Source organism: Triticum aestivum, chromosome 3D, assembly GCF_018294505.1.
Source record: "Triticum aestivum cultivar Chinese Spring chromosome 3D, IWGSC CS RefSeq v2.1, whole genome shotgun sequence".
Classification (NCBI taxonomy): Eukaryota; Viridiplantae; Streptophyta; class Magnoliopsida; order Poales; family Poaceae; genus Triticum; species Triticum aestivum.
Genome location: NC_057802.1, coordinates 31,765,740 through 31,775,371, shown reverse-complemented (window position 1 = coordinate 31,775,371; position 9,632 = coordinate 31,765,740).

The window sequence follows — 9,632 nt, the reverse complement described above, 5'->3', positions numbered from 1 at the left end:
GCCGTGCCTTCTTACCCAGCGTACGCATTGGTATTGGGCCTATCAGCCTATGGGTCAGAAATTAGAACTAACCAGCCCAGCCGTTCATGGTTCATCTATGCACAGTTTAACTAGAGTAATTACCTACTTATTATTGGGAATAAAATGTTAAATTTTAATTAGCAATACACATGAGCAACATTCTTAAATGAAAATGAACTCGTATTAGAAAAATGGTTTTGCTAAATCTCAGTCATATTCTATGCGGAGCGATTTTTAATATTTAATATTTTTCTCTCTTTTTTTGATTTGTTATTGTTTAATCAGTTTGATTAGTATTTTTTTTTGTCTTTTTTGCGTGCCAATTGTGTAATTGGAGTTGCATACTCGTCGACCACGTGACACTACAGTTGCACACCAGATGCATGCCCGTCACTGCCCTTATGAGCACCTATGAGAGACACGTGAACACATTTACGCCCGCCCAACTGACATGCACCTGTAATTACGTGCGATCCATGGACATGTAACTGCGGCCGCATGAATCCCCCGGATATGGATTTTGGTCAACCAGATTTTCGACAGATATGGTAGCGGATACGGTATCGATAATATCCGACGGATGTGGATTATCCGGGCTTTTTGCAAATTATCTGAGGTTATCAAATAGGATTATCTGATAAATTTAGCCCAAACAACAAGTAGCAGTCTATTTTTTGGTAGGCCGCTCCGCGAGCAAGGAGCACCGCGACGAGAAACAAAAAGGCGCAAAAAATAAAAATAAAAGGACCGATCCAAATGATAAAACAATAATAAGTAATAAAAATTAGGAAAAGGAAATATATAAAATACAAAATTCGCTCCGCATAATATATGACTGAGATACAAAATTGATGTTTTTAAGATAATAATATTTTTGGGGAAAATAATAATACTTAATTACTTTTTTCAAAAAAGTCATAGTTAATTAGTTAATATGCAGGGGTGTGATGCATTAGGTTTTTCTTTTGAGCGGTGTGTGATGTATCAGATTTGCTAGGCTGGTTGGATTCTGGCCCATATCTTCTTTTTTTAGGGGATATTCTGGCCCATACCAGTGCGTACCCTGGGTAGGAAGAAGGCACGGCAGAGTACCGTGCCGTTGGGCACGGTAGAGGAGCCGGATCCGGAGGGGAAAGGGGGGATTGGTGAGGATCGCTGTCGATGTGACTAGTGAATGTGAATGTGAGATCTGGGATGGTTTTTTACAGTTTGGCCCAATTCCTCAGCTGGCTCTCTGTCGCGTGGGCGTGGCTATCTTGCGGAAGGACGCGTGCGACATGTGGAGCGTGTCAGAACTAGAATTAGCGACCAACTAATACTTTTGTGATCTAAACACTCTTAGGGCCGGTTCTTTTGCTGGCTTATGGAATAAGCTGAAATAAACTGCCCCTTATCCAACTTATTCTAGAAGCTTACTAATTAAAATTTGACTATTAGGCTTAAAAAAATTATTTTTGGTTGGGCTTCTAGAATAAGCTGCCTATCTAGAAGCTCAAAAAAGCCATCAAAAGAACTGACCCTTATATTAATTTACAGAAGGAGTAGTTTTTAAAAATCAAATATGTGTATATTTGACCAAAATTTTAGAGGAAAGTATCAATACCTACAGTATGAAACACACATCCTACTACTACTACTATATGTATTTTGTTTTGTCAACTTACTAGCACATATGTCCGTGCGTTGCAACGGGAGAGGTATTTTAGTTACGACAAACAACGGGAAAGATAATCGATGTGTCGACAAAAAAAGGGTCTCCACAACGGTAGGCGACAGAGCAAGGACTTGCGGTCTTCTCACTGGACATGTCTGGCCCGTGAAATCTTGGTAGTGGTGGGGTTGGTAGGCGTGGCGGCGAGCACCCAACTCGTGCCTTTGTTTTCTTTCGCATGAGTTGTGCATGCATCCTCATTTGATGGATGTGTGACGACCTTGGGGACACGGTTGCTTCGACCACTCCCCTACGACGGCGTAACTAGATGGATTACTAATTGCAGTGCATAAATCCCGTTTCAAAAGCATAATCAAGTATGAATGTCCCTTCATTATGACGGTTTATTCTCTTTGATTATTTTAGCGCTCACGTATTCACAATTTTTTTCTTCTAATTAGAGCCAATCAACATATTCTCTTTTATTGGCACATGCCCATAATTTTTTTAATTTATATCCAACCAGGAAAGAACAAACGCGCGCCGCTAACCAATGGCCAGCGCAAATATTTAAGAAAATACAATAGCGTCAGATTTGATTTATTTATTTATTTGAACATTCCGAGAAATATGAACTGCCAAATATTCTTGGGAACATTAAATTTTTTTCAAAGCCCGGACAGTTTTAAAAAATGTGATTTTTTTAAAATTCCATATAAATTTGGAAAAACAGAAACAAAATTAGAAATGGGAAAATTTATTGAAATTAAAAAACAATATTTTGAAAACATGAACTTTTATAAAAATTCAAAATTATTGTTTTTTAAGGCTAACATTCAGAACAATTTTTAAAAATGTTTACTTAGAACCAAACATTATTTTGTTTTTGTGAAATTTTCACTAAAATAGGAATTTTTTTGAATATGGAACATTTTATGAAATATTAATTTTATTAAACATCTCGAACTATTCTGAAATAGTTTTTTTAAATTGTCACATTTTTTAAAAGTTCAGGAAATTCTGAAACTATATATTTTTAAGTTTCTAATATTTTCCAAAACAGGAATAAATTTGTAATGCTGATTTTTTTGAATATTTGAACAAAAGTTAAAATCCAGAATATATTTTGCATATTTTTATTTCATAGAAAAATAAAAATAAAGAAGGGGAAAAGGAAAATGAAATAGAAACAGAACACTGAAAAGTAAAAACGGGCCGGCCCAGTCATGGGCGACCTGTGCGTACCTTCAACTATTTGTCGCCCCATGCGACAAATAAGATCTTCACAACGCATGGGCAGGATAATTACTGGGTTTGCTTTGTTGGGCTGGAGTGCGCCTGACCCAATAGCGGAAGTCTGAACAAACCTTTTGTCTTTTCTATTGAGAGACGCACAAAAATTTAGTACCACCTTGTATAGAAAAGAATTATTTTCGGCGGCGAACGGATGAAAATATTAGAGAAACACACCTTGTTTTATTAGTAGGTAAGTAAATAGATATAGATTTGTTATGGGACCCCCTCTCTCGGGACCGTGTCGCCCGCGTCTCCCCTCGAGCCCTCCCCCGTTCCTTCCTTCCCGTCGCCGACGCTAGCGTTCGGCACCGGGCCTGGCCCGAGTGGTGCCAGCGCCGACGGCCCCTGGCCTTTTCCCTCTCGGTGACCCGCCGACGCGGGGCGAAGCGAAGCCGTGGGGTGTACCTAGGGAGCGGTGATCCGGCGCGGCGGCGGGGTGGCGTGTCGCGATCGCGAGTGATCTGCTGGGCGGTGGCATTGCCGTTGGCGGCGGGATGGCGCGATGGTGTGATCTGGCGGTGCCCGCTCAGCCCAGATCTGGGCCATTTAGGCCCCATCTCGCTCTAGGCAGGGAGGCGGTGGGGCGTGTCGACGGCGTGGTTTCCGCGAGGTTGAGGAGCGGCGTTGGGCAAGGTGGGTGGTGGCGGCGCTGGCGGCGCCTACTGCAGCGTGCCGCCCAGGGCTTTGCAGGCCCGATTTTGGCCTGGGCGAGCCAGGGGTGGCCTGGCGCCGGCCTACTGCAGCGTGTCGGCCGAGTATTTGCCGACCCGATTAGGCCTGGCCGGGCTAGGGGCGGCCTAGTATGCCCCTGCTGCCGCGTCCGGACGGCTACCGCAGCGGTACTGGAGGCGCGGGCCTCCTGCACGACAGCGGTGGAGGTGGTTCCCTCCCGCGCGGCTCTGGAGCCGCCGCTTCCGATTCCTGGCGCTCCTCTCTCCGTCTTCTTGGCTTCGTGGTGGTGATAGGCGGTGTGTGTGACGCCCCTGGTTTGACCGTACACTAATCATGCACGCAAATGTGTACGGTCGAGATCAGGGACTCACGGGAAGATATCACAACACAACTATACAACATAAATAAGTCATACAAGCATCATAATACAAGCCAGGAGCCTCGAGGGCTCGAATACAAGTGCTCGATCATAGACGAGTCAGCGGAAGCAAAAATATCTGAGTACAGACATAAGTTAAACAAGTTTGCCTTAAGAAGGCTAGCACAAAAGTAGCAACGATCGAAAAGGCAAGGCCTCCTGCCTGGGACCTCCTAACTACTCCTCGAAGCCGAACTCCATGAAGAATCATCCTCGGGATCTCTACCTCCTGTACTCCAGCATCAGGTTGCGACCACCAGGTATAGAAAGGGGAAAAGAGGGAGAAAGGTAACCGTGAGTACTCATCCAAAGTACTCGCAAGCAAGGATCTACACTACATATGCATGGGTATATGTGCAAAGGGCCATATCGGTGGACTGAACTGCAGAAAGCCAGAATAAGGGGGGATAGCTAATCCTGTCGAAGACTACGCTTCAGGCCACCTCCATCTTGCAGCATGTACAAGAGAGTAGATGGTAAGTTCACCAAGTAGCATCGCATAGCATAATCCTACCCGGCGATCCCCTCCTCGTCGCCCTGTTAGAGAGCGATCACCGGGTTGTATCTGGCACTTGGAAGGGTGTATTTTATTAAGTATCCAGTTCTAGTTGTCATAAGGTCAAGGTACAACTCCGGGTCGTCCTTTTACCGAGGGACACGGCTATTCGAATAGATAAACTTCCCTGCAGGGGTGCACCACATAACCCAACACGCTTGATCCCATTTGGCCGGACACACTTTCCTGGGTCATGCCCGGCCTCGGAAGATCAACACGTCGCAGCCCCACCTAGGCTCAACAGAGAGGTCAGCACGCCGGTCTAAATCCTATGCGCGCAGGGGTCTGGGCCCATCACCCATTGCACACCTGCACGTTGCGTACGCGGCCGGAAGCAGACCTAGCCCCCTTAATACAAGCGCGAGCTTACGGTCCAATGCGGCACGCGCCACTCAGTCGCTGACGTCAAGAAGAGCTTCGACTGATACCACGACGTCGAGTGCCCATAACTGTTCCCGCGTAGTTGGTTAGTGCGTATAGACCAAATGGCCAGACTCAGATCAAATACCAAGATCTCGTTAAGCGTGTTAAGTATCTGCGAACGCCGACCAGGGCCAGGCCCACCTCTCTCCTAGGTGGTCTCAACCTGCCCTGTCGCTCCGCCACAAAGTAACAGTCGGGGGCCGTCAGGAACCCAGGCCCACCTCTACCGGGGTGGAGCCACCTGTCCTTTCAGCCCCCTCATCAGAATCACTTGCGGGTACTCCTCGAGCCGACCCGACTTTAGTCACCACATGTATCATGTATAAAGTATAAAGTATATACCCGTGATCACCTCCCGCAGTGATCACGGCCCAGTAGTATAGCATGGCAGACGGACAAGAATGTAGGGCCACTGATGGAAAAACTAGCATCCTATTCTAAGCAGTAGGATAGCAGGTAAGGGTAACATCTGTAGCAACAATGAGAGGCTATGCAACAGAATAGGATTAACCGAAAGCAGTAACATGCTACACTACTCTATGCAAGCAGTATAGAGAAGAATGGGCGATATCTAGTGATCAAGGGGGGGGCTTGCCTGGTTGCTCTGGCAAGTAGGAGGGGTCGTCAACTCCGTAGTTGAACTGGGCAGCAGCAGCGTCGGTCTCGTAGTCTACCGGAGAGAAGAGGGGGAAGAAACAGTAATACAATGCAAACATAAGCATGACGATGCATGACATGACAATGAGCGGTGCTAGGTGTGCCCTAACGCGGCAGTAGGTGATACTGGCGAAGGGGGGAAACATCCGGGAAAGTATTCCCGGTGTTTCGGGTTTTCGGACAGATGAACCGGAGGGGGAAAGTTGCGAGTTCGATAGGTTAGGGATGTGTGGCGGACGAACGGGTTGCGTATTCGGATTCGTCTCGTCGTTCTGAGCAACTTTCATGTAGAAAGTATTTTGATCCGAGCTACGGTTTATTTTATATTAATTTTAAAAGATTTAAATTATTTTTAGGGTTAATTTAATTATTTTAATTCAACATTATCCAGAACAGTGTTTGCTGACGTCAGCAGTCAACACAGGTGTTGACTGGTCAAACTGACGTGTGGGTCCAGTGGGACCCACCTGTCATACACTGTTAGGTTGATTAAGGTTTAGGTTAAACTAATTACTGCTTAATTAAACTAACAGGTTAATTAGATTAATTAAATAGGATTAATTAACTTAATTAATTTAGTTAATTAATTAATTACAATTATTTTTATTATTATTTTTTTTATCTCCTTTTCTTTTTATGAAACGTTCTGGGGCTAGGCCCCACATGTCATTGGCCCTAGGGCCTTAGTGGGTTCGGGCGCAGGGCGCAGCCCGAGCGGGCGCACGCCCAGGGGCGGGCGGACCCGGCAGGGCGCCGGAGCAGAAGAGGCCGGTGGCCACGGCGCCGCCCAGTCGGCCGGAGCGGCGACAGGACGGCGACGGCGCGCGGCCGCAGGGCAGTAGCAGCCGCGGGAAGTGGTGGCGCGGCGAGATGACGAGGTGGGGCGCAAGGCGGGGGGGTCACCGTGGTTGGGTGGTCGGACGCGGGTGCGCGGTCGGGGCTGGACCGGGCGGCTGCACGGTGGCAGAGTGCGCGCGAGAGTGCGGTGACCACGGGGGGGGGGGGTAGAGGGGGAGCACGGGGAGGTGCTCACGTTCGTCGTGAGAAGGGGGCGGCGAGGCTTGATGGAGCCGTTGGGGAGGAGGACGGGGAGGACGTCCGACGGCGCCGGGCGAAGTAGAGGCGGGGGAGACAGGGGATGTCCGGCGGCGAAGCGGCGTCGGCGAGGTGACGCGGCGGAGGAGGACGGAGGCGCGGCGAGGCGGGCAACGAGCGATGTTCGGGCCGCCGGCGACGAGGGCGGTGAGGCCATGGCGCCCGACGGCACCGAGGGGGGGTGGTCGGGGCCATCGGTTGCCCCGATCTGGATCGGGGAGGGAACAAAGGGAGTGGGGGATCGTGGGGGTGTGGAGTTAGGGTTTCGGGGGAAGGGTATGTAGGCCGGGGGAGTGGGGTGGGCCGTGTGGGCAGGCCTGGCCGGCCAGCTGGGCCACGAGGCCCACTGGGGGAGGTGGTTTTTTTACTTAACCTTTTCTGTTTTCCTTTGATGTTGTTGTTTTGCCTTTATTTTTAATAGTAAATGAGTTTTATAAAATATGAAACTTGGCACATATTTAGTGATGCAATATTAGACACTGCAACAAATTATTGGGGGGTTAATTAAATTAGTTTGTATTTTCATAAATTAGGAAAAGCATTTTAAACAATGAATTGGCCCATGTTTCATTTATTTTAGGACACTCAGCCACCTTATAAAATGTTGGTTAATAAATGACAATTAGTTAGTGAATATTTCCAACCCAAGTAACATTTTTAATTTACTGTTTGAAGAAATAATATTTTGGCTTGTTATTTGAATTTGAATTTGACTCGTGTTTGTACTAAGGCGAGATTAGCAACAGTAATGCCGATGACATGGCACCATTAACGTGGAATTACGATAGCTTAATTATCCGGGCGTCACAGTGTGGGTGGCATCAAGACCGCGGTGGCGCATGCTGGTGGGCGACAAGTTAGCTCTGCATCGCTTGGGCAATGGAGTTTGGGGTGCGGGAGAAATCCCTGCCGGTTCATCGATTGGCTCTGCATCGGTTGGGCAATGGAGTTTTTGTTTTGTTTTTCTTTCTTCATGATAATACATGTCTCATTTATATCACAAGGACCATAGTATAAGTGACGTACATACCGAACTGACAAAATTGAAAAGATCGTAGAATGCTAGCCTTTGCACAAAGAAACACTAGACAAGAAGTAAAATTACAAACAAGGCTGAAGAATCCTTTGAGCTTGACACCCACGTCAGTCACCTGCCCCTCTCACCACCATAGCAGCCGCCAAAGAAAAAAATAATGGATCACCTCCACACTTGAGCTCGACGCTGCTCCATCATTGATATGCAATTTTGCGAACCTTCAAGATGGCTGGTAAGCTAAACAACACAATAGCTCTAGCACCCAAAGGTTGGAAATATTGACATCCATATGCGCTGCAAATCTCCTGGTTCAAATGTAGTCCGCTTGTCCGCGATCGTCCATGAAAAAGAAAAAATAAACTAACAAGGTTTTTAAAGTAACGAATATTAGTGCAATTTTTGCTTCACGGACAAGCGTACATCGTCCTCTTGCATCTCTATACACAAAAGATGACGCAATCATTCAACATACAACGACTAGCGGTGTTGTTCACATAACCATGAGGCCTTGACATCTACGTAGATAAGGTGTACACCGCAAATTAACTCACCCTCAAAGAGCTGGAAACAACTGTGCAGCTGCTCTTTACTTGTCAGTTGTCACTGGCAAAAATCCAATCACCCGCTGCAGAGCACCAGCGTCCCTAAAAATAATCACTATCCATGGTGGGTTAAGTTAGGGGCTGTTTGGTTCTAGGCCTAGTATTGCCACACTTTGTCATATTTTTTTGCCAACCTTGCCTAAGCTTAGTTCATCAAAATGAGAGCTACAAATTGGCAAGCCTAAGGAAATCTTGACACACCTTTGTGTGTATGCCATGTGGGGCTCAAGTGTGGCTTGCCTAAGGTGTGGCTTGAACCAAACACTCACCTAAGTTAGTCAAACTTGTCTAAGCTTGGGTGTGGCAACCTTTGACAAAGTTAGTCACAAACCAAACAACCCCTTACTTCATTTTATAGAATTCGGGACCTAACTCGAGCCTTTGAATATTAAGCATCCTCCGAGAAATGAGAAATGTAAGTTCAACTCACTCTAACTTCATCGTCCATCTAACTGTAAATATGTGATGAAAAGCAAAAGTGGCAATCATTGTTAAGACATGGTATATTGGTTTTAGCAGAATCGACACTTAACCTCAGGACATGATCTCTTGCATTTGCCAACTGTACATCCACAGTAGTGATTTTCTCACTAGAGACATCTTCTCATCCTCAATTGTGAAAAAAGGCCGCTTCCTTGGTAGTATTTGCTTCATCATCATCAATCAAAGCTTCTTTGAAAGATCGCAATGTTGTGATAAATGATAGAACAAGGTTTTTCTTTATGCATGGGACTATCATCTGCAACACAGTTTTTAGTAACGTTGGCTTCTGAACCATCCTGTCAAAAAGAGAAAGAAAAATACGAGTGTACATTTATGCAAGGCTATAGATTTTAATGATACAAACCAACCTTTTATATTTAACACAAGCAACAAAAGTAAAAAAATGCTCCACAGTAATCATCTCATGGTAGTTGCCAATTGTAATGGAGTCATTTTAGTGTACAAAATTTCAAAATACAAATATCAGGAGTGCCTTGTGCTTAATTTGCACAAAACCTCATGGTAAAAAATAAATAAAAATAGAGCAATGGTGATAAAAAATCAGGCATGCCATGTATCTGAAACCAAGTGTTCGATAACAGTTTTAACAAAACTACGGTAATCCAGTGCTCTAAGGTAACATAACATCATACAATCTGGAGACCAAACCAAAGGCAGCTGGCCGGCGCTGATGTGTGGGGAGGCAGCGGGACGGTATGAGA